The sequence below is a fragment of the Ambystoma mexicanum genome, chromosome 12 (genome assembly GCF_040938575.1).
Source record: "Ambystoma mexicanum isolate Mex_15411 chromosome 12, UKY_AmexF1_1, whole genome shotgun sequence".
Taxonomy (NCBI): Eukaryota; Metazoa; Chordata; class Amphibia; order Caudata; family Ambystomatidae; genus Ambystoma; species Ambystoma mexicanum.
In genome coordinates this window covers 380,874,932-380,897,671 of record NC_090936.1, presented here as the reverse complement: position 1 = coordinate 380,897,671, position 22,740 = coordinate 380,874,932, and positions in this window count along the sequence as shown.

The following is a 22,740-nucleotide window of genomic DNA, read 5'->3' as shown; positions in this document are numbered from 1 at the left end:
GTTACACATCCCTGCTTGAGGCCCGTATTGGTGCTAATGTCGGGTGATAACATCCCTCCTTTACCCAAACAGATGGACACCGTGGTCTCCCTATACATTTCTTCCAAAAAATAAAGAATTTTCGGACAGATCTTTTTTTCCCTCTATTTTTCCCACAGCAGGACCCTATTAACACAGTCAAAAGCTTTTGAATAATCTATGAAGCACACATATCATTTTTCCCCCTTATCCTTAGAGCCAGCTATGATATGTTTCAACATGGTCAGATTATCCAGGGTACTGTATCCTTTTCTAAAACATGTTTGTTGGGCAGAGAGGAGACCCTTCTCCTCTATCCAGTAGTTCAGTCTGTCTACTAACAGGGAACAAAAAATCTTACAGCTGCTGTCAGCCATAGCTAGTAATCTGTAATTATCAGGTAATTTTCTGTCACTTTTTAAAAAATAGGGATAACTATAGCTTTCCTCCAGCTATCTGGTATAATTCCTGTTTCCCATATACCGATAAATAGATGGAGGAAAAGCGCAGCCCATATTTTAGGATTTTATTTTATAACAATATTGGCCAGCCCGACCGGGCCAGGGGCTTGTGAAGATTTCATTTTTTAGATAACTTTAAGGATGTCCAGAATACTAAAGGGGAACTTGTAAGTGCCACATAGATTTTACAGGTAGGGATAATGGAGATGTGACTTGTCTTGAAGAAGAGATCGGTAACATACTGCTTCCAAGCCTCCTGTCCCACGTCAATATTTTCTCTATTATCTTTGTCCATTAAGAATTGGCGATATAGGTACCACATTTTTTTAGAATCATGGGTTTTGCATAGCATGTATATACACCTCCAATTTGCGTTATTGATATTATACTTATAATCCTTTAACCAATTTTTATAATGAGTCTTAATGTTACTGGATCTCTTACTTCTCTCTTCATCGTCTAAGTCACATAACTCCTTAAGTTCCCGAATATCACGCTTCATTACTTTTTTCCTATCCTGAATCACTTGGTCAAATTTGTGGGAATGATGTTTACCATTAGTGTTTTTCAAAATAATATTACTATTCGATCTACATATTAGACCCAACAGGTTAGTGATCGAATTTAAGCCATTGAGGTCAATGTCCTGGCCATTAATGGTGAGGCGATTAAACAAACCATTGAAAGAGGCTACATTTTTATCAGACCAAGTGATCCTGCTTCCACCTGCTGAAAATTGAATATTCATCACTTTGCCTACTTCCCATCTCTGTATTTTTGGGCCGTTGGTGAATATGCCCGTAAGGGGTGTGTGGTCACTCAAAGGGGTGTCTACATGTTCAAAAGAGATACTAAAGTGACTTAGATTTTTGTTCACAAACATATAGTCTAGCCTATACCCAACCTTCCCATTAGTCCAGGTTTCCCTAATACCAGACCCTATGTTAGGTTCCAAATAATGTAGCCCCCAACAAGACATCAGAGTCATCCATCGGAATCCCTGTAAGGTTTGGGGATTCATCTTCCCAACCAAACAGTAATCCTGTGTTTCCATTGATACAGTGATGAGCGTTTCATCCCACAGTTCTTTGCACCTATCCATCTCCCTTTTGGCAAAGTCACAGTAGGCGTTAAAATCCCCTACTATGCAATTTCAGAGTCAGAGAATTCCAATATCCAGTCTTCGATGGTTAGTTTTAGAATCTCCCCAATCTCCTGAAAGTTATCCCCCCCCCCGGATGGGAGTAGATGTTAATGAGAAGGAATTTCCCTGATAGGCTCCCCCTATCTATAACTGCACACATAACATAAGAAGAGTTCCCATGCCTCGCTATATGGTCTATAAGAATTTGATTGTTCACCCCATTACATAAACCTCCAAACGGTCAGCCCTTTTCCCCTTTAGTGGCAACTTTAGACCATATATAACTTTAGACCTCAATAACTCCCCATGCTTATGGTCTGACCATCACATCATAACATTTAACATTGAAGCTACCCCGCGAGCCCTAACACCCATAGCCCCAGCCCTCCCCACCCGCAATAAAAAAAAAAAAATATAACAAGAGAACAACTCCTCCCACTGTTACTCCCCTCTCTTAATGCGGCGACCAACGCCTGCTCTGATCCCACCTCCCTAGCAGACATCTACAACCAAACGATGCTCACGGCTATTGACACCTTAGCACCAATTAAAACCAGGAAGGCTAAACCACGAGCACATCTCAACTCATGGTTCACTCCACAGCTAAGAATCCTCCGCAAAGCCAAACGCTGTGCGGAAAACCGTTGGAAAAGCCACCCTTCTGATGAGCATAAAGACGGCTTCCTTCTCGCCTCCCTCACTTATAAAGACGCCATCATCATTGCTAAAAAAGAATCGCTTAATAATCACATCATGCAAGCCGACTCTAATTCCAAGGAACTCTTCAGAGTCCTAAAAGAGCTCGAAACCCCAGTCTCCCCGCCAGACACTTGCACGAAAGACAGCAAATGGTGTGCTAACATTCAAGCAGCCCTCCTAAACAAAATCTCTATGCTCCAATCTAAAATAAATGAAAAGCAGGACTGCCTGAGGCGGGACAACCGCTCATTCTCCCCTACTAAGCCCACCCTCTCCAACCCTGCCAACATCAAACCTTTCACCTTCGCACCGCTCACTGTCACCGAAGTAGAAAACATCATCCTCAGGATGAAACCATCCAACTGCCAAGGTGACCCGTGCCCAGCTCCCATCATTAAGGACTCCGCCCATGACCTAGCCCCTTTCATTACAACCTTCATTAACTCATCCTTTGAAACAGGTATTGTCCCGGACAACCTTAAAGACGCCTGGGTGATCCCGCTACTAAAAAAACCTTCCCTTGACCCAAGCATACCCACGAACTTCCGACCTATTACTACAGTACCATTTCTGCTGAAGATACTGGACCGGGCAGCTTACCTGCAGATCCAAAACTACCTTGAATCAAACAATCTGTTAGGTCTACGACAATCCGGATTTCGGCCCAGACATGGGACCGAAACGGCTCTATTAGACCTAAAAACCCAGATCGAAGTCCTGAAGGACAAGGGCAAATTAGCAATGCTATTACTCCTCGACCTCTCCGCCGCATTTGATTTGGTTAACCACCAGATCCTTTGCAGGCACCTCCACTCTGCTGCCAACTTCTCCCCCTCCGCAGCGGCCTGGATCAAATCCTTCCTGAGCAACAGATCTATGAGGGTCTTTGCACCTTCCGCTGCCGCAGCTCCCTCCCCTATTCATTGCGGTGTTCCTCAGGGTTCTTGCGTGTCACCTACTCTTTACAATATCTTTACGAAACCACTCTTTGATGTGCTTGATTATCTGGGTGTCTCCTACACCAACTATGCGGACGACACCCAGATACTCATTCCCATTTCTGGTGATTATCTTGCTGACACCAAGGCCCTCAATGATGCCTACTTGGTCATCCAAGCCTGGATGGCCCAGCACCAGCTATGTCTGAACGACGATAAGACGGAGCTACTTATCCTGGGTACTTCACAACGTCTGAGCAAACTTGAGCCATCCTATCAGTCATTCATCATAGACGGCAACTCCATACAAGTCTCGAAAGACACCAAAACACTAGGCTTTTACCTAGATTCCACCTTATCCTTGTCAAGACAAACTAATGCAGTCAGGTCCACCTCCGCCTACAAGTGCAAACTCATTTCAGCCTGCAGACCATTCCTCACCACCCACAATAGCGTCACACTAGCGAGAACACTTATCATGGCAAAAATAGACTACTGCAGTGCTCTATATTTAGGCACCAGCCAAGAAAACCTATCCAAACTCCAAACCACCCAGAACAATGCAATTTGAGCGGCCCTGAACATCCCTCGTAACCACCACATCTCAGAAGCCAGAATTAGCCTTAAGAGGTTACCCGTGAAGCAGAGAATTTCCCTAAAAACGCTTGCCCTCACGCACAAATGCCTAGCCAACAAGGCTCCGATCTATCTCTGCAGTCGGCTTTCGCGCCATTCCACTGCCCGTCCACTAAGAATTGCTCAGACTCACTGCCTTACTACCCCCAGGTTTAAGCTCCAAAAAGCGGGAGGCACTAGCTTCCCTGTCCTAGCCTCCAAACTTTGGAATACCCTCCCCGCTGCCATCAGAGCTGAAGACTCCTTCAACACCTTCAAGAATAAAACCAAATCTTGGCTCTTTGACCAGCAATAGTTTTGTTAGACATCTGTCCTACTTACCCAGCCCGCCTGTTCCCTTACATGATTTCCGGTCTGCTACCCTCCCAACTACCTCAGGGATACTCCCTCTGCGGAGCCTAGGGATACTGTACCCTGTGTAATATTTGTAATTATTAAGATTGTATTATGCTGTACTGGTATACTTTTATTGTAATTTATTTCCCTGTATGTTCTTTTCTTGCAACCTTGTACAAATTGCGCCCTGATGCCCCCGGGCCTGATGGTCTGCGCGTTATAAATAAACAAATACAAATACAAATACAAATATATTATATCCGTCCAATAAAATTTCCCCCATGACCCAAGTTTCTTGCAGGGCAAATATATCACTCTCCAACAACAATTGCATTCCATCCTTATGAAGTAGGGAGTTAAAACCCCTACTATTCCAAGAGAGGAGGGTACATTCATTATTACATACCTCATCTCAGTATGGAATAGATGAGTTTCCCTCCGAGGGTCTTACTTCTATTACCTTACTTCCTGATTCATTATTAGTCGAAGAAATCACCCCCAAATCCCTGTTTTTATCGTTAAAATCTCTATAGATAGAGGAGTGGCATATCACAATTTCATAATTATTACCCCATACTCCATTAGAGTACTCCCGTATGAGGTCAACAAAAACCGCAGATCTAAATTGAACAATAACCCAATTTTCCCAACTTCCAATTTCTGGCAAAATGATGGAATCAATATCCCCTGTATTAATATTTTGTAACTGTGGTATCTGTGACAGTTTGTTCAATATCCAAGCCCGATTTAAAAAAGGGCTTTCATCTGTGGTGGATTTTTCAATGATCTTAATACTTTTCCCCACTATAAGCTGGGGCTCTTCTTTCATTCCAGCAGAGTTAATCATTCTAAATTTAGAACTACTATGCATAGCCAGTCGTTCCATCTCCTTAATGTATATTTTCCTCTCCTTTGTTGTAAGAGACATGGCAATGTTGTTAGAGGGGATAGTAACATATTTAAAATTATTTCCCATAGGCACTATGTCCTCTGGTTCTATTTCATCTGACAAATGTTGTTTTCCCTTTAACCAATTATCCAAACCCTTATGTTGGATTACCACTTTTTTTCCCTTGTCCAACTTCCGCTGACATTCAATAATTTCATAGTGGTTCCCCACTTCTACACATTCAGAGTCCAAAAGAGCAGTGGTGGCAAGTGCCAAGGAATTCTTTTTAACACTCTTATTGAATTTGACCTTGGCCATCGCCACCCTATTTCGAGTGGGTCTCTTATTTTTTCTTTTACGTCTAGTGCATCTCTTTAAACCTTGGGATACCATTATTTCAATAGCACTATCACTTGAATTTATTAATTCAGCCAAGCTTCCTCTTGAGAAAGGATGTTCACTAAGATGTGTTTTTAACTGAGCATCATCTTTCTCATTTTCTTTCTCAGCGGCCAAAACCAACTTGCTCAGATCTCCTAGAGCGTCATTTGCCTCCTTGAGGTACTTTTTTCCCCTATGTGGTTCATTTCCCCAATATTCCTCGACCATAATCCCAAGGAATCTGGTGTTATCAATAGTCTGTTGTACCAAGGATTTGGTGTCACTCTGATCCTTAAGCAACTTAGTGCAAATGGTCATATGGACATCCATTATGGTAGTCAGAGCATCGAATTTCTCTCGCACTTTAAGTGAGTATTCACTTACTCCATTCCTTCCGCTATTTGGTGGGTTTTCAAAGGAGTTTCCAGATGAATTCCAAGACACATCCCCCTCATTATGTTCGACTTCTATTTGTGCAAATTTATTCAGGACAGGAGTGGCGGACAGATTAATTCCAATAACATTATTCATATCAATTTTATCTACCGCAGAGATATCCAAATCTATTCCCGTTCCCAAACATTGACGCCTGAAATTATGTACTAATTTCAGCAGAGAGTTTTTGTCAATCATCGAGCTATTGGAAGGGGGAGGTTGGAGTTGTACGGTTTCAGATACATTCACTTTTTCTTTTATGGATAGAAAACTATGTATCTTAGGTTGCTCTAATACACCTTTAGTCTTTCAAGTTTGCTTTTTCTTCCCCCCTTTCTTAGGGTTTTCACCTCTACCCAACTTCTGGGTTCCTAATTTTAAAATAGGTGTTGGAGTACATTTTTTCCCCTTCTTAGACCTAAGGTTGTGCGGGCATGGACTAGGAACCATGATGCTAGGAAGGGGAGGATAAAAAATCCACTTAAAGTGGAGGAAGGTAAATGCGGGAGTCTTATAAACCCCTCAGGAGAGGAACCACCTCGCAGCCTACAGGTAAAGAGAATCCAATAGGATACACCGTAACTAAAACCAAAAATTAGTAACCCACCTAACCAAGGTGGTGTATAACTAAAGTGCAAGAGTGGTTGTGCAAAAAGTGCTTATGACCTACAGAAATTAGCATTCATAAATTACACCATATACTAAGAGTAATAGGGGAGAAGATCTCTTCGGAGCCCCAAAAATATGATAAAATTAATTCAGGGAATCTTCTAGCGGTATCACTATAAAAGGAGCAGTCTATAAAAGCAAGGGGCACAAATTACAAAAATTAAAAACAATAAAATACTATTACTATCAAAAATTAAAAGTGAGCAAAATCACTATTACAAAGATCACACACCTACCAAAGTTAAATTTGTCCATTAATTGATAACATTAAAGTCATAAAACAAAAACATGGTTGATTAATTAATTTAGAGTGTAACCAATAATGACCAAAGAAGCAGTTCCAAATAACCACCTGGTTTGGGAACGCCCGACAGCTTAAGGAGCGGCCTTAGTCCAACTCTCCCTCCCAACAAGGAAGTTCTTTATATGAAGGAATTACAGCTGGTTTCCTTACTTCTGGACCAATCCGCTTGCTTAAAAATTAACCATTCACCAATTTATGGGCACAGGAGCAGGCACTTAAGGGGTTGGTACGCCACAACACGCCTAACAGCACTACGCCCTTGTCTCCACTGCGGGCTTAATGCCACAAGCGTTTCGGCATGTGTTTTTATCCCTGTACTTTGGGGTGGGCGTGGCCTGGTGGCGAGGTCTGCATTAAATGATTCCAGGCACAGGCAAGTTCTAAACACACAGCGCTTTAGATTAGCGCTGTCTTACAAATCCAGCAGAAAGCCTGGTGTATTATCTTCAGTGTAATGCCAGATTGTGCTCCAGACAGCTACAGTGAAACCGAGCTCATTGCTTTGACAAGAAATAAAATAATTTCCCTTTTTGTTTTTCCCTCATACAAATCAGAGTATGCTAAGAGAAATGCTCACTGGACTTTTAAAGTTTGAGCATGGTTCCCTCATGTAACTGCCCTATACATATGGACAATCCAGAAGTGACAATCATGTAATTTGAAACTGTGAGAAAGAAACATAGTACATATGGATAAGGCCCAGGTTCCTTATAAGATGTCATGTAAAATGCATTTGTTTGTGAATGTAAAAGCCATTCGCTTGCAGGATACATGAGGGAGTCATTTGTTAACCTCCAACACCTTTCCTCTACTGCCCTAAAGACAAGGCCAGTTTGTCAACCATAATTCTGGAACATTACTTAAAATTAGAGAAAGAAATACATTGCTTGTATTGAAACCACAGTGAGGACAGATAAGGCCATGCCTGTTCTTTCAGGAGAGGTGACCTCGAGGTCACAATTCCCATAAAATGTCAATTTGTGTTGCTATGTCACAGGCCTTGAAGAGGGATAGGCTAAGATAAACATGAACCAGCCTCTGCTTAGTCACATGTTTATGGATACATGAAACTTAGAGGGACAAGGGTGGAGGCTACAGTGAGCGCAGCCTGTGAAAGCTGGGGTTTGATAAAAAGAAAAATAAATGTGATTGCATAAAAATGGGCAGCGTAGATGCCACAACGGTTATTCCGAACTCTTATTAAAGGTGACAGTCACCCCCTTTGAACCACCCTAAAACAATTGTTGTGTGATAAACATAACTATTATTAATGCAAATGTTATTTGGGCCTTCCTTTGATTCTGAGAGATTTGAAAGTCGGTGTGAGCATGAAGGAAATAATTTACATGAAAACTTTGAAGGGGTATATTTTTCACTAATACAGCTCCTGAGTAAATGAAGAAAAAACATATATCTGCATAGGAAGGGTGTGCCGACTTCAAATTAGCATCATCTGATTTGACTTCAAATGTAGTTCTCAAAAATGTATTCATACATGTAAAGATTTGAAAAATGAGGGTACTTTCAATGTAGAGAGATGTTGTGAGTTTTAAACATGCTGAGCCCACTGTAAAATTGGGATGATGAAGCCTCTCCTCACACAGATGTCCTAAACCCACTCCCCTCATCTCCTTTCCTATTAGCACACAGGTGGGGGGTGGATAGAGAAAACCAACCAATCCCGTTTGTGGGAATCATGACAAAATGTGATGTCATTTGCCCTATAAGTAAACTAGTAGAACTGTTTTTTTTCCCCACATATTCCGGGAGGTAACCTGCTGCTGTACTCTTGCGAGAAACATCCCAGCAGAGAGGCCCAAGTCTTGCATTGGAGAAAGGAACCAGGAGACATAGAAGCTGACTAGGATCCCTTGGAAGATTTAGAGGAGACTCTTTTTCACTGACTCCATTTCTGTCCCAGTGGTGCCCTGCTGTTGTCTGATGACCATTCCAAGGCCTCTCCTGTAAGTGAAACTATCCCCAACTCCATAGATTGTCTAGGCCCTGCATTTTCAAGCATTGTGTAGTTATTTCCCCATAGCAAAATATCCTGTTTGTCTATGTAGATCCTTAGTATATTCAATTAAAGTAATTCAATTAATTCCCCTATAGATATCATAGGATGGGTCATGTTGTCATTAGAAACCAACAAGCTCTTTCAAGTGTTTTTTGAGCCAAAAGAATGTGTGTGTATGTGTGTGTGTGTAATTGCCCCCTTGATAGCATTGTGCTCTGAACAAAACCATAAAGCCCTGCCTGTTCTTGTTAGGTGTGGCAAAACAAATTTCCCTTATAGTGCATCTGTGATTAGAATCCCAAAAACGATTTTCCCATTGTGTTCCCACTCTCTGCCACTGGCCTTCAATTCAGAGGGGTCAAGTCTAATTGATGTTTGGAGGGTGGGGGTTTCTGGGATAAAAAGTATTATAACCAAATCAGCAATCCCTGTGCGTCTTGAATTGTTCTTTTTCTGTCATGGTGGGTGATTTTAAAAGAAATAATTGTGACTCCATATCTCAGTGTTTTCTCTGTGTTGGTACCTTTACAGAAGTAATTTTTCTTCTTGTGTTGCAACAGCACTGTTGGCTGATGTTAATCTATTTGTCAAATTTGGTTTAAATAAATTAATAAATATCTATATTCTTAATACACACCAGCATGGTTCCTATTACATTGTGGCACCAAGTATTTGTTGGGGTTGGGTGTGAGATGGGTTGGAGGCCTTAACAAACTGAACCAAACAAAACTAATAGTGCTTTATTGTGCACCACATTCATTGGGGGAAAGGAACTCTCTGAGTTGAATGTGACCGTGTAATAAACTGCGACAATGGAAATTCAGAATACAGGCAATTACAGGGGAATGGCATCATGCCTCAGGGGAAGGGGCAAAATGCCAGATATTCTATAGGCTTTTTGAATTATGAAGTGTGAGGAGAAACAGGCTCAAACCAAGAGGTCAAACAGAAGCTTTATGAGAAAAAAGTTCCAATGTACCTTTTATGTCTCCAGGATACCTACAATTCTTATGTTGTTTTGCTGTGTCCAGGATTCCAAATCTTAATTTTTGGTTTCAGCTTGCTTCATCTGTTCCTTGAGGGACTTCACAGAGGAATTCATAGGTTTGAGGTGGGATTCCATTTTTTCTGCTTTTTTCTTTACCGCACCAGCTCTTCATGTAGGTTTTTCCAGTGTAATTTTCTTTAAGTTTACTTTGCAGGATAGTCATCATTTTTGTTTTGAGAGTTTTTGGATTCCCATCTTCATAGACAGCCGTGAGAATGTCATCCTCATTGCAGACTTCAGACTGTGGTTGCACCAGCATGGCTGGGGGATTTGACATCTTGTCGGCCACTGTTGTGTCACTGTCTTTTTTGTGCTGTAGAGAAGAAGATATTCACGTCATTTCTAGTGCCCGCCCCCACACCTCTGTCATATTGGAACAACAAAAAGGCACTGTGCATGACACCTGGTATCATCCCAATACCGCATCAAAGTTATGAGAGACTTTATTCACTCAGACTACCTTATCAAATGCACACTCACACTGACACATGGTAGAAGGGTGTCTGCATACACTATTGAACATAGAGGACCTATAAGTGAAATCCAATAAGTGCAAAGTGATGTCATGAAGAGAAGATAAAAGGATACACTGAAACAATATGTGAGAATACTTAAAGAATGAAGATGTGACTACATTAACAAAGTAAACGTATGCAAATATGAAGAAATCATATACACTGCGAGGATAAGTGAGAAGAGATGCAGTAGATGTACATATGCAGAAACACAAGGTAGAGGAGACATATAGAAGCTTGCTGCAGCAGAAAATATAACACAGGTAAAGTTGCCATGATGAAAAGATGGACGTCGGTTTCGGGTTAATAGTAAGCTAAGAAGTCTGAAGGAGAGAGACCCAGGCTGCAGGAGATGACATGGCTGAAAAACAGCTTCGTGCAAAGAATAAAGTATATCTGTTCAGCTTGGAATCAAGGATTTCACAACCAGATGCATTGAAGGTACAAGAGGCGTCAAAGAGGATAAGCTACATACACAGAACATATTTCTCTTAGATTAAGTAAAGGAGTGAACATTTGCAAGTGCCAAGTATTAAACAATCAAAGATGTAGAAAACATATGCAAGACAGAGCAACCAAGTCTTGAGGCTGCAGGACGACATTGTATCTGGTGCAGTCTATTGACATGGTGCCGCTTCCTCTTGAAATCCTCCCAATGGGATATTAGCTGGAGCACAGCTAAGAGAATTTGTGAAATGGAACCCGTGCATATGTGGCTTTGTGAGCACCATGCAGGAGCTTTGGCCGAGGCGTGGGGTTCAGAGTTAGTTGGTGGTTTCTCCAGAGGAGCTTCTTTCTCGCTTTCAGGCACAGTGCACAATCCTACAAATGAGCAGAATTAAGCTTAAGTGAGCTGGCAAAGCAAGAGGCCAGTGCCACTTCCTCTCTATTGCCTATTATTGCCCTGCAACTCGGAGGATGTACCAAGCACACAGAGGCAGTGCCATATCAATCACGTGAGTGCGAAGACCTATAAGTGGGCACTAGGATACCAACATGGTGGAAGGTCTCCGGCCAGCCGCAGTAATAACCAGGCGCCCAATGTTTTTATCAAAGTTACAGGGCGGGTTGTGGAGGGCTCACGCAGCTGTGTACGAAACAGGCTGCAAATAAAAAGAACCAGTGTTCAAAATGGTGGCAGCATAAGAGGCAATAACAGGAAAACACATTGCAATGGATAACCTGATGTGTAAACTGCGGTAGGGCAGCACGTGCCCGTTTATACAGCTGGATTGCGCGCAGACGGCGCAACGAGCCCACACCCCTAGAAAAGGAACTTGCAGCGTTTTGATTGAAGCCATTGAGACACAGTGGAGTCTCCTGTGAGGGTTTAAAATAACTTGGCAGTTCCGCTGCGCTGAAGCATGTCTCCTTCCCTCGTTTGCCGGTCTCCTCACGCAGGTAGGCCTCACTTGGATAGAAAAGGGTCTTGGAAAGAAAGTACATACCGACACCTCCACCTTGCGCCCCTGTGGCCACGTCAAGTGCAGCCCGGGGAGGCGAGGGGGCTTCTGAAGGCTAGCCCAGCTTTACTAACTTGGCAACAACTCCGGCACAGTTCAAAGGCCTCGTTGCTTTTACAGGGTAGCACTTCTGTCGGCGCAGACACGCCTTAATTAAACCTTGCAGCTAAATCATGCTTCCTTTTGATTTTCGAATCAACACAAATTATATTTATGATGATACAGAGTTCAGAATATTCACCCTTTTAAGCTTGCCCCGCCGACCTCCCCGCCCTCCAACATTTTCCAGGAGATCAAATGGCGTTTGAAGTTGGCTTAAGCCTGTAGTACCCACATTAAAGGCCAGCCTCCCAGACTAGCCGGCGAAGGGCTGGTATTCTAAACACAGGCGCACTACCCAGGCGGAGCCTGCCAGGAGCCGGGCAGAGCCATCAATGACAGTTGATGAACCATAATTAGTATTTTGCCAATATTGCGAGGCGGCTTCAGAAAGTCGGTGCTCTGCAATTTGTCTCTTTTATGTCACCGAGCTACCGTTTAGCAGAGCTAGAGGAAAGAGTGAAGCGACCTAAGGGTCATCTGAGGAGACTACGGAATCCTGAACGGCTCAATCATGCTTGACAGAAAATAGATGCTTAGTTGCTTACTTTTTGTAAACAGCTCGAGTATCTTTACTAAGAACATTAACGCCATGAACACGGCGCTTTCTGCATGCAGGTAATACAACTTAGTTGTCAAGTTCTTAGGGCCCGATTCATGGAATTCTTTGCACATTTCAAAGTGACTTTGCACTGCTGAAAAGCGACTTTGCACTGTCAACACAAACCCTGATTCATGGAACTGTGCAAAGTGTATTTTTGCAGTGCAAAGTCCGTGCAAAGTCCCTTTATACTACAGAAATTACTATGCACTGACTTTGCACGGCAAACATTCACGTTGAACAGTTCCATAAATCAGGGTTTGTGTCGGCAGTGCAAAGTTACTTTTCAGCAGTACAAAGTCAATTTGAACCATGCAAGAAATTTCATGGATCAGGCCCTCGATGTTTATTCAATATGAGCTGATCTGTGCAAGGGTGAATGGACTGGACACCTCCACAAGGGGCTTAATTTGTCCGAGCTGCACTCTACTCAGTACCACTCCGTTGGACTATCTATTGTACAGGGCTGGAAATGGAAATTCATTGCTGTGGGAACCCTTGGGGAGGGAGGTGGGGAGATAAACCTAACTCAAACGTAAAAACATGTATTTAAACAAACCCTACATGATATTTTTTAATTCTAAAAGTATTCCAAGTGATTCATGCAGAACAGGGGTTCAAGTGGTCTTGTTAAGTATTTCTCCCCTAGTCCTAACGTCCTGTTTCGAATCCCAGCTTTGGCACTGTTTAATGGCTGAACACTAACAACCTCTTAACGAATTGAAGGCTAAAAATGGGCTTTTCCTGATCCGAGATCCAGGGAGACATGTTTTGCTGGATCTGGGAAAACCTATCCCAAAGGCCAGCACTGCTTAAGTGTCTTTTCCTGTCCTTGGTCTGTTTATCTTGTCTTCCCTAACATCCGCTGGCCAGTCACTCGTTATCATTTCCTCTAATGTAAAGCACATTTACATAATTGACTCGTATATCTGATGCGTTTCTGGTTGATTCTCCTTTTTCCCTTAATAAATACACATTTGCTGGGGTGGTAGGGGGGGGGGGGTGTTGGATGTGGATTGTGCTGCAGTTCTCTCGTGGTGGAGGATAGGACATTTATCTAAATCAGTAATTGACCCCGGATTTTTGAATGAGGCCAATAAGGCCCACCCATTTGGATGGCTCTCTACTTTTTGTGGGGCGGGGATCAGGCGTGTTGACAGGCGCCAACTCTGTTGGGACTGTAGGTCTCCACTTCCCACCAAAAAAGTGTCAGAGGTGGCTGAACCCCCTTCGTTGTCTGCAAAGCATTCATGGGGGTCAGGCATAGTTGGAATGTTGCCGGCAGAGCCAGACGCTGTGCTGATCATTGCGCCAATAGGGTACAGTCTTTTCCCCTTCTAGTCTCTGTGCAGCCCACCCGTCACAATGTCTTTTTGTAGAGCACCTTCAAGTAAGATGAACCCATCTGACCCTCGAACCAACATTTCACACAACACCCACTTTGGCGATCAACAGAAGCTTCCAAAAGGCAAACATTTTACTGAAGTACAGCGTAAGGTCCCTTTAAAACTTCATACCGCTCACCAGCCCTTTGCCTCAATGAAGGCCTACTAGAGACGTAAAACAATGTATCCTTTTTAATGGAAATTGACATTTCACCCTCTTCAAGCATAAGAACGCGTCTTCCTGCGTCACAGGAAAACTGAAATAAGGTACATTTTTGGCACAGCTTTTCTAGGGTCCTCTTTAATCGTAAAAGCAGTGCTAATCGATTAAGACCTTAGAGGGATTTCAGATTCCATATCAGGAGTAAGATCTTTAGGATTTGTGTCGAGTCAGTGGGTGCCACAGTTCCTCCATCACCATGTCTCACACTCCATAATCCCCCGCGTTTCCATAGGGGACCTGCTTCCCATTGCCCCATCTCACGCCCCCACCCAACGTTCAGGGGTGAGAGTCTTAGTCCATACCTCCACTCCTACCGTGCCTGCCCGGCCCAAACCCGCATCGCCACTCTTCTCCGCAATAGGATACTCTCCATTCTCATGTATTTTGCTGCATGTTTGCACATTAGCTTGGCCAGGTTTATTTTTATGCGTATGCGACTCTGTTTTTATTTGCTTTCTCCCACATTGATGGGGGTGGCTTGTTTGTCCTGCAACTGTTTTCATAGTATGTTGTTTGGACTTTCATTTTATCTGGATAATAGACTATCATTATCGTTTTCAACTTGCTGGTTTTTCTCATGTCTTCTTGTCTTCTGTTTCTTTTCTTCCTGTTATATTATTATTATCATCTCAAGTACTGCACCAATTCATTAATTTTGAGCTGTAGAAATACCATAAACAAACAAACAAACACCTGATCCCAGTCTGCCTCGCCCACCTTCAAATCTACACATTCCCAGGCCGCACTCTTTATTGCTGTTGCTGTGAGCTGGTATGCAGAGGTTCGTAGGGGGTAGGGGTTGTCAATCATTAGTAAGTCCTGGATTTTAGACTTACATAACTTTGTTATCTGGTACTTGCAACCCTGCATTTATAATGGGTGGATACATCTACAAGTACTACACACCCATTTAAAAAGCCATGAGCTATAGCAGAGGTCATCGGCACTAGACACACTGTGGAGTGAGCACACTGCTTGCAGGCTTCAGGAAGAGAGTGGCTGGAACACAGTCAGGAACATAAACGAGTAATACCTACCTGGGAGCTTTGGTAACTGCACATTGAAAGTGAGGTTTTTCATATGAAACAACCTGGGAAGATGTTAGTCTTTGACTTATTGATATTGATATTTAATTTCTATCGCGCTCGTACACAAGTGTTTCAGAGCGTGACAAGGCAATGGAGGGGAACAGGGGAGAAATAAACAACGATCTTACTAGGCCCAGAGACATTGAGAACGCGTAAGTGCATGGGAGAGGGAGAGGGAAAAGTGCCTGGAAGGGGGAGAAGTGGAAAGTGCGGAGCAAAGGAGAAACAGATCAATAATAATAAATAATCAATAATAAAGACAACTAACAGTCGTAGTGCAGCCAGCAAGTGGCAAGTGCTGGGTTTAAGGCAGCAGACAGGGTAGGTCTGATAAGTGCAGGAAGAAAAAGGGGGGTGACTGTATGGGTACAGATTCAGACCCCAGTGCAAGGGGTGGCACGGAGGCAGTGAGGGAGGGTGGCAGGGTGAGCAGGTACCTGGGTCCGGAGGACAGAGGGTGGCCAGGTGCACAGTGCCAAGAGAGAACAGATCAGCCGGGTAGAGGGCGAGCGAAGGCAGAAGTAAAGAGGAAGGTCTTGAGGTGCTTCTGGAACCAGAGATGGGTCTCCTGAAGTTTTAGAGTGGCAGGGAGGCTGTTCCACAGGGAGGCCCCAGCCGAAGACAGAGATCTACCCCAAGCTTGTTTCTTTACAAAACGACTGACCCCGCACACGGAGTGGAGCACACGGCTATGTGTATGAGTAAGACACAGAAGCACACAAGAATATAAAATGAGAGGTGCTCTAATGGGCCCCACTCACGTCCTGAAGAAGGCCGGATCCAACAATAGCTGTATAATTGCTAATATATGCTGGCAGAAACACGTGTCAACCTTATAATAAGAAAGACATTTGTACACTGTAAATCAATACTGGTATGGGAAAGTATCAAGTCATGTATATGGGTTAAACACCTAAACAGATGTAGTAGGCGATAAGTACATTGTCATGTTTATGTAAAATGTGAATGTTCTCTGTATGTATGTTTTACAATCATGTGTTTTGGTATTAACTGGCAGCATTGTGGTGCGGTATGTTATAGTATGCACAATGCTTGGTGTCGTATATGTAATGATAAAGAGACAGTGAGGCTGTGGTGATATATATTTTTGATAGTGAATGGTGATATATATTTTGTGAAATAACATTTATTTTTCTAAAGAATGTTGATGTGATTGATATAGGTAGTCTGCCAGACATAATAGCTCGTGTTCACTCTCTTAGATTTTGAACCTGGAAGATCAAGACTTTATCAAGTACCCTTTTCTTATTGACAGTGCATAGTGTGCTTCACACTGTAAGGCTTCACCTTGCTGTGCACAAATCCTTGCATACAAGAGGGATTTAATTGCTGGCGTGGAGTTTGGAGGCAGGTGCCTGACTGTAAGTGCTAGGGACCAGTGGCAGCCTTTCCATGCATACCTAGGTTTTGTGCATGTTTCTATGGATATCATGTATGAGTCGCCAGAGGGCGCAGCTGTGACCCCTGAGGTCTCCCTTGCTACCCCATGTGGTCTCCCTTGCTACCCATAAAAAACAAATCGTTTTTTTTATTTTTATTTGAGGCTCCTGGGCTGTGGATCTTTGTTTCTGGAGTGGCTGGTTTTCTGGCTATATCCGGTAAGATAACTCATTGGGTTAAGCGCTCACTGCTGCAATGTGTGTGTGTCATCTGCAGGTTACAGGTTCAACTCCCGGGAAGGTCAACTCACCCTTTCATCTGGCTGATGTTGATAAATGAGTACCAACATTTCTTCTCTTGAAGAAGTGCTTCTTTGGGGTCCAAATCTTCACTACTTCCTTCAGGGATCCTGCTGATTTTACATGTTCATCTACACACTAGGTCATGTAGCTGTTCCGCCCATTTAGATTACAATAGATCCATCGTCCCACATACTTCTTGTGGATTCCTTGGATGCACAAATTTTGGTCCATCAGGTGCTAAGATGCTGGCCTCTATATATTTTCTGACATCTTCATCTGTCAACTCCTTGGGTCCAAACCCTGATTCGACATCAATCATGATCTTCATTCCCACTGCCTTCTTTGCTGTCTTCTTTACTGTCCCAGGACAACTGCTTTTAGCCTATTGTTGTTTTATGTATGACATTGGTACTTAGCCTTAATTGTGCCCCACCTAGGAAAACTGCTTTTAGCCTATTGTTGTTTTATGTGTGACATTGGTACCTAGCCTAAATTGTGCCCCACCTAGGACAAATGCTTTTAGCCTATTGATGTTTTATGTATGACATTGGTACCTAGCCTAAATTGTGCCCCACCTAGGACTATTGCTTTTAGCCCACTGGTATGCTACTGGTGACAACTGCATTTAGCCTAAATTGTGCAGACAAAGTGAGCCCAGCCTTGCCTCACCCCACTCCCATGTCCCTAGCTATGATAGGTTGGATATTGATCATCATGTTCCCCTTCCATCTTGTCCAAGCAGACACCCCCTGCACTGGCAACCACTTCCTAACCCTCAGTAACAGGCTCACCAAACTGGCCTGCCCAAGACACCACCCTATCCCTTGTCCCACCCCCTCCCTCTGAACCACAACCCCCTTCCCGTCCTTCTCCAATCTCACTTTCAGTCCCAAGGAGCCCTGCGCAACCAATAAGGAACAGTGCTTGACACCAACCCTCCTTAACGATCTACTCGCACTCCCCAAACTCTCAGGCAACGAAGAAACACACCCCATCTCAGGACATGAGAGAACGTCCCGACTAAGAGTACGCACCAAAGTACCCCACCACAATCCCACTACCAGGACCCAGCCACCTAGACCACCCAAACCTATGACCCCCAGATTAAACAATAATCTAACTCACCTTATAAGTCTACAAATTAAGAATGCACCCATAAAGGACACCAAGCCTCTCATTAGTCTCAAAAATGCACTTATCAACGCCCGCTCAATAGGAGCCCATGCCATCAAAATTCATGACCTTATCATCGAACTTGACCTTGACCTGTTAGTAATCACAGAAACCTGGCTACATCAAGCTTCAGGTCCTTTGCTAGCATTGGCCATCCCATCAGACTACACCATTCTCAGATCAGACAGAACCACCACCCCAGGAGGCAGTGTTGCCATCATAACAAAAAACACCATCAAATTAAGATCAAGCTCCATCGAAATAATCGCAGGATACAAACTACTGCTCGCTAAACTAACTTTGAATGAAAACACCACAGTTAACATAGTGGTCATCTATAGAACCCCCAGTACGAATACCCACCCAGAAACAGACATTGCACTAATACTGGCGCCCATCCTTAAACCCAAAACGAAATGTATCATCATTGGTGATTTGAATCTTGGCTTCAATGATGACCAAGACACTAAAGCAACCTCCCATCTCTTGCCACTTAATGACATGAACTTCTGCCAACACGTCAATGTCCCCACCCGTACTAAGGGCAGAACCCTGGACTTGATTCCCTCCCTCAACACCAAAATCACTATAAGCCTGATTCCCCACTTAGTTGGACAGACCACTACTGCATACAATTCACTATCACTAGTGACGATCCCTGCTCACCAAAGAACAAAATCATGGACACCATTGAAAGTAGAAATCCTAAAAAGCTCACAATGGAGAACCTTGACCCCACTTTGAACAAAATACTAGATTCCCACTCAATCCTCAGCAACGATCCTACCTCCATCGCTGAGTACTACCACAAATGCCTCTCCACAGCAATTGACACTATAGCACCAGTCACCACCAAACTAAGACGTATCAATAAAAAATCTAACTTCTGGTTCAATGAGGAACTAGTCGCCCTCAGATGGAAAAAACGCTCTCTCGAGCATGTCCATAATAAACACCCCTCCCCTGACTCGGCCAAAGCCTTCAAAGATGCCAATACCATCTACAAAACAGCTATCATCACCCATAAAGCCAACACCTACAATGCTCGCATCAGCAATACAGCATCAGACTCCAAGGAGCTCTTCCCTATCCTCAGAGAACTTGAAAATCCCCTGCCGACTGACACACCCACCAACGCGAGCAAAGAATGGTATACCACCATACAAGATGCACTTGCCTCCAAAAGTGCTGTGCTGCAAACTAAAATTAACTCTAAAAGACTACTCGTAGCAGTTAAAAACTCCCCACCCCTAACCCCTGTGCCTCCTCCAGTGACAACTCGAACCCCCTTCCATTTCTCATCCGTTTCCCAAGATCTTGTATTTGACAAGATCTCCAAACTAAAAGCGTCCAATTGCAAAGGAGTCACTGTCCCAGCCAAACTAGTCAAAGCCTGTGCCTCTACTCTGACCCCCATCATCACCAAATTTGTCAATGCCTCTTTTAACTCCAATACAGTTCCAACCTGCATTAAAGAAGCCTGGGTTACCCCGCTTCTAAAAAAAACAAATCTGGATCCCACCATTCTGACTAATTATCGCCCCATAACCCCGGTCCCATTTCTACTCAAAATCATCGACAAACTAGCCTATAACCAAATTCAAAACCACCTGGAATCGAAGCAGCTCCTCGGCACCAGACAATCAGGCTTCAGGCCCAACCACAGCACCGAAACAGCCCTCTTGGACCTCAAAACCAAGTTGACTGCCATCAGCGATTCTGGGATACTCTGCATTCTCCTGCTGCTGGACCTCTCTGCCGCGTTTGACCTGGTGGACCATGACAAACTATGCAACTCACTTGCCCGTGAGTTTAACTTCTCTAGTGAAGCCACTGCTTGGGTTAAATCTTTCTTAACCAACCGCACTTCCAGAGTGTCCATAGGCAAAGAAGCAGCCAACCCCATCCCAGTCCCCATAGGAGTGTCCCAAGGCTCTTGCCTCTCCCCTACGTTGTACAATGCGTACACCAAACTCTTGTTCTCAGCACTAGACGATATGGGTGTCACATACACAAACTTTGCCGATGACACCGAGGTCCTCATACCAGGACACCGTAACAATCAATAAAATTTACGCCATCCTACAAAATTGGATGGCACTAAATAGCCTATGTTTTAACGATGAGAAGACAGAAGTCCTCAACGGAGGATCTCCAGCCAAAATAGCAACCCATCACCCAGAATACTCAACCATCAATATCAATGGTACTAATATCCCCGTGCTGAAGCAAGTCAAAACACTGGGCGTGTACATTGACGCCAGCCTGACGTTGACTAAACAGATCAACGCGCTTGCCTTTTCCACGGTTTACAGCTCCAAACTAATTGCTCTTAGCCGACAATTTCTGACCCCAGCTAACTGCCTCACCTTAGCCAGAGCACTGGTCCTATTGAAATTGGATTATTGCAATGTATTACTACTAAGCACATCCAACACTAATTTAGCCAAAATGCAACTACTGCAAAACAATGTCTTGAGGGCAGCTCTAGGCATAAAAAAATCAGAACATATCTCCAAGACTAGGAAACACGCCGACTGGCTCCCCATCAAAGCCAGAATTATCTTCAAAACATTATGTATCACATACAAATGCCTGACCAAAAAAGGACCTATCTATCTCAACAATACTCTACACCCCAAAGTTGACAGGAGATCACTAAGATCTAACAACAAATTCCTCCTGGCCCCCCTCGCTTCACAACCACTAGAGCGGGGGGTAGCTGCTTCACCACTCTAGCCCCCAAACACTGGAACATCCTACCTATTGATATAAAAAAAGAATCCTCCTTCACGGTTTATAAGAAACTGCTAAAAACCTGGTTATTCAACCAATATTAGCATCTAAAGACAGGATTCCGTACCACTGCATATTATTGTAAATATTTGTAAATTGTATTTTTGCACCAACTGTCCACTAATGATGTAATGTAACCAATGTAATGATGTTTTTATTAATTACTAAGCTGTCTTATAACCTCGCCGTGACACCCGAGGGTCTGGGCGTATAACAAATAAAATAAATAAATAAATAAATAATGTGTAATTATTATCTTGATCACACAGAATCCAAACATTATCATCACTAATATCTGGAACCCATGAAAATATAGACGCAAACCAACCGTCATCTGCAATGGCTTCTGTCTCATCTTCCATCTGATTGTGCAGCTTCATCAGCAACGTTATGGCCTCTGTCAAGGTCCCATTCTCACCCTTGTGTGAAGGTATGAATGTGAAACATGATGGCACGATTTGCCGCAAACTCCTCCATCCATCGATGTGATCATGTCAAGGACATACTTATTCTGTAGGGTCGTTAGTCGTATGTCCCTTAATTCTTCTTTGATAGCATTGAATCCCTTGATGTTGGTGTTTATTGTACGCAGGAGCTCACAGCAAGTGATTTGTGACCATTTTGCATTCGCCATCGTCTGGATCCCTGGCATAAAGATTGTGGTGAATACTGCAGCAGTCTGGCTAAACAACCTGTGCTCATATGGAACAGCATCAAAAGCTTCAATTGATTTAGCTGAGAAATAGTTCTCCCTTTTTGTTCATTTAAGAAGTTTGAGTGCTCTTCACCTTCTTAAATGGGCATCTGCTTTTGGAACTTCACCAATGTTCACGTCACTGTGTGGAATTACTATTGCTGGAATATGAGTGAGAAACAAAGAACACGTCCCACCCCAGTCCTTGGGCAGCTTCATGTCGGCTCTGGATCCAAAAGCCCAATAATGATCCATCAGGACTGCTGTCCCTTCCTTCATGCCTGGTGCATCAAAAATTCAGCCACTCTATAGATTCTCTCTGACTTTCCTCATGCATTTTTTTCTGAAACATAAGAACGCACTCTTCAGAGGTAGTATCTGCATTGGTCCTCCTTTGTCATCGGCACATGTCACCAATTTTGCAATCTGTGGCCATTGATCCTTGGATTCCTCTTTTGCATTTTTCACAGTGTTTTCCCACTGTCTGGTTAATGCTGATGCTTTGCACACAGCCAATCTGTCAACTCATCCTTCATGAGTCAGCACTGTTACTTTAATTTGTAATTGTCCTCTTTCCTAACCATCACTATTTCTTCTTCATTCCTGCCTTGGCAATTTAACATCTTGTTTTCTTTGATCCTGATTTCGGCTCTGCTCATTCCAGGCTGTTCATATTTCATTATGTCGTGCCATGTTTCTGGCTTCACGCTTGACTTTGAACTCTGAAATGATCTTCTCTTTGATTTGTTGCTTTATTCATCAATACTATGGATGTTGTTCGGCCTTGGAACTGTCCTCTTGTCAGGAAAAGTGTGAGATGTATCAGGCAATGGGCTATCTTCACTGGCTCTTCTGTAGCTATGAATATTTTGGAGGTTCCCATGGCCTAAGGTACTAGAGAACACACAGAGCAATTCTCCTTAGATGTTCTCTCTCCGAACTTTCTCATGTGCTGGTACCACATGTTATTACCCAAGTGTACTGCATTATCTAGATATGTGTTTATCCCACCATTATCTTCCTCT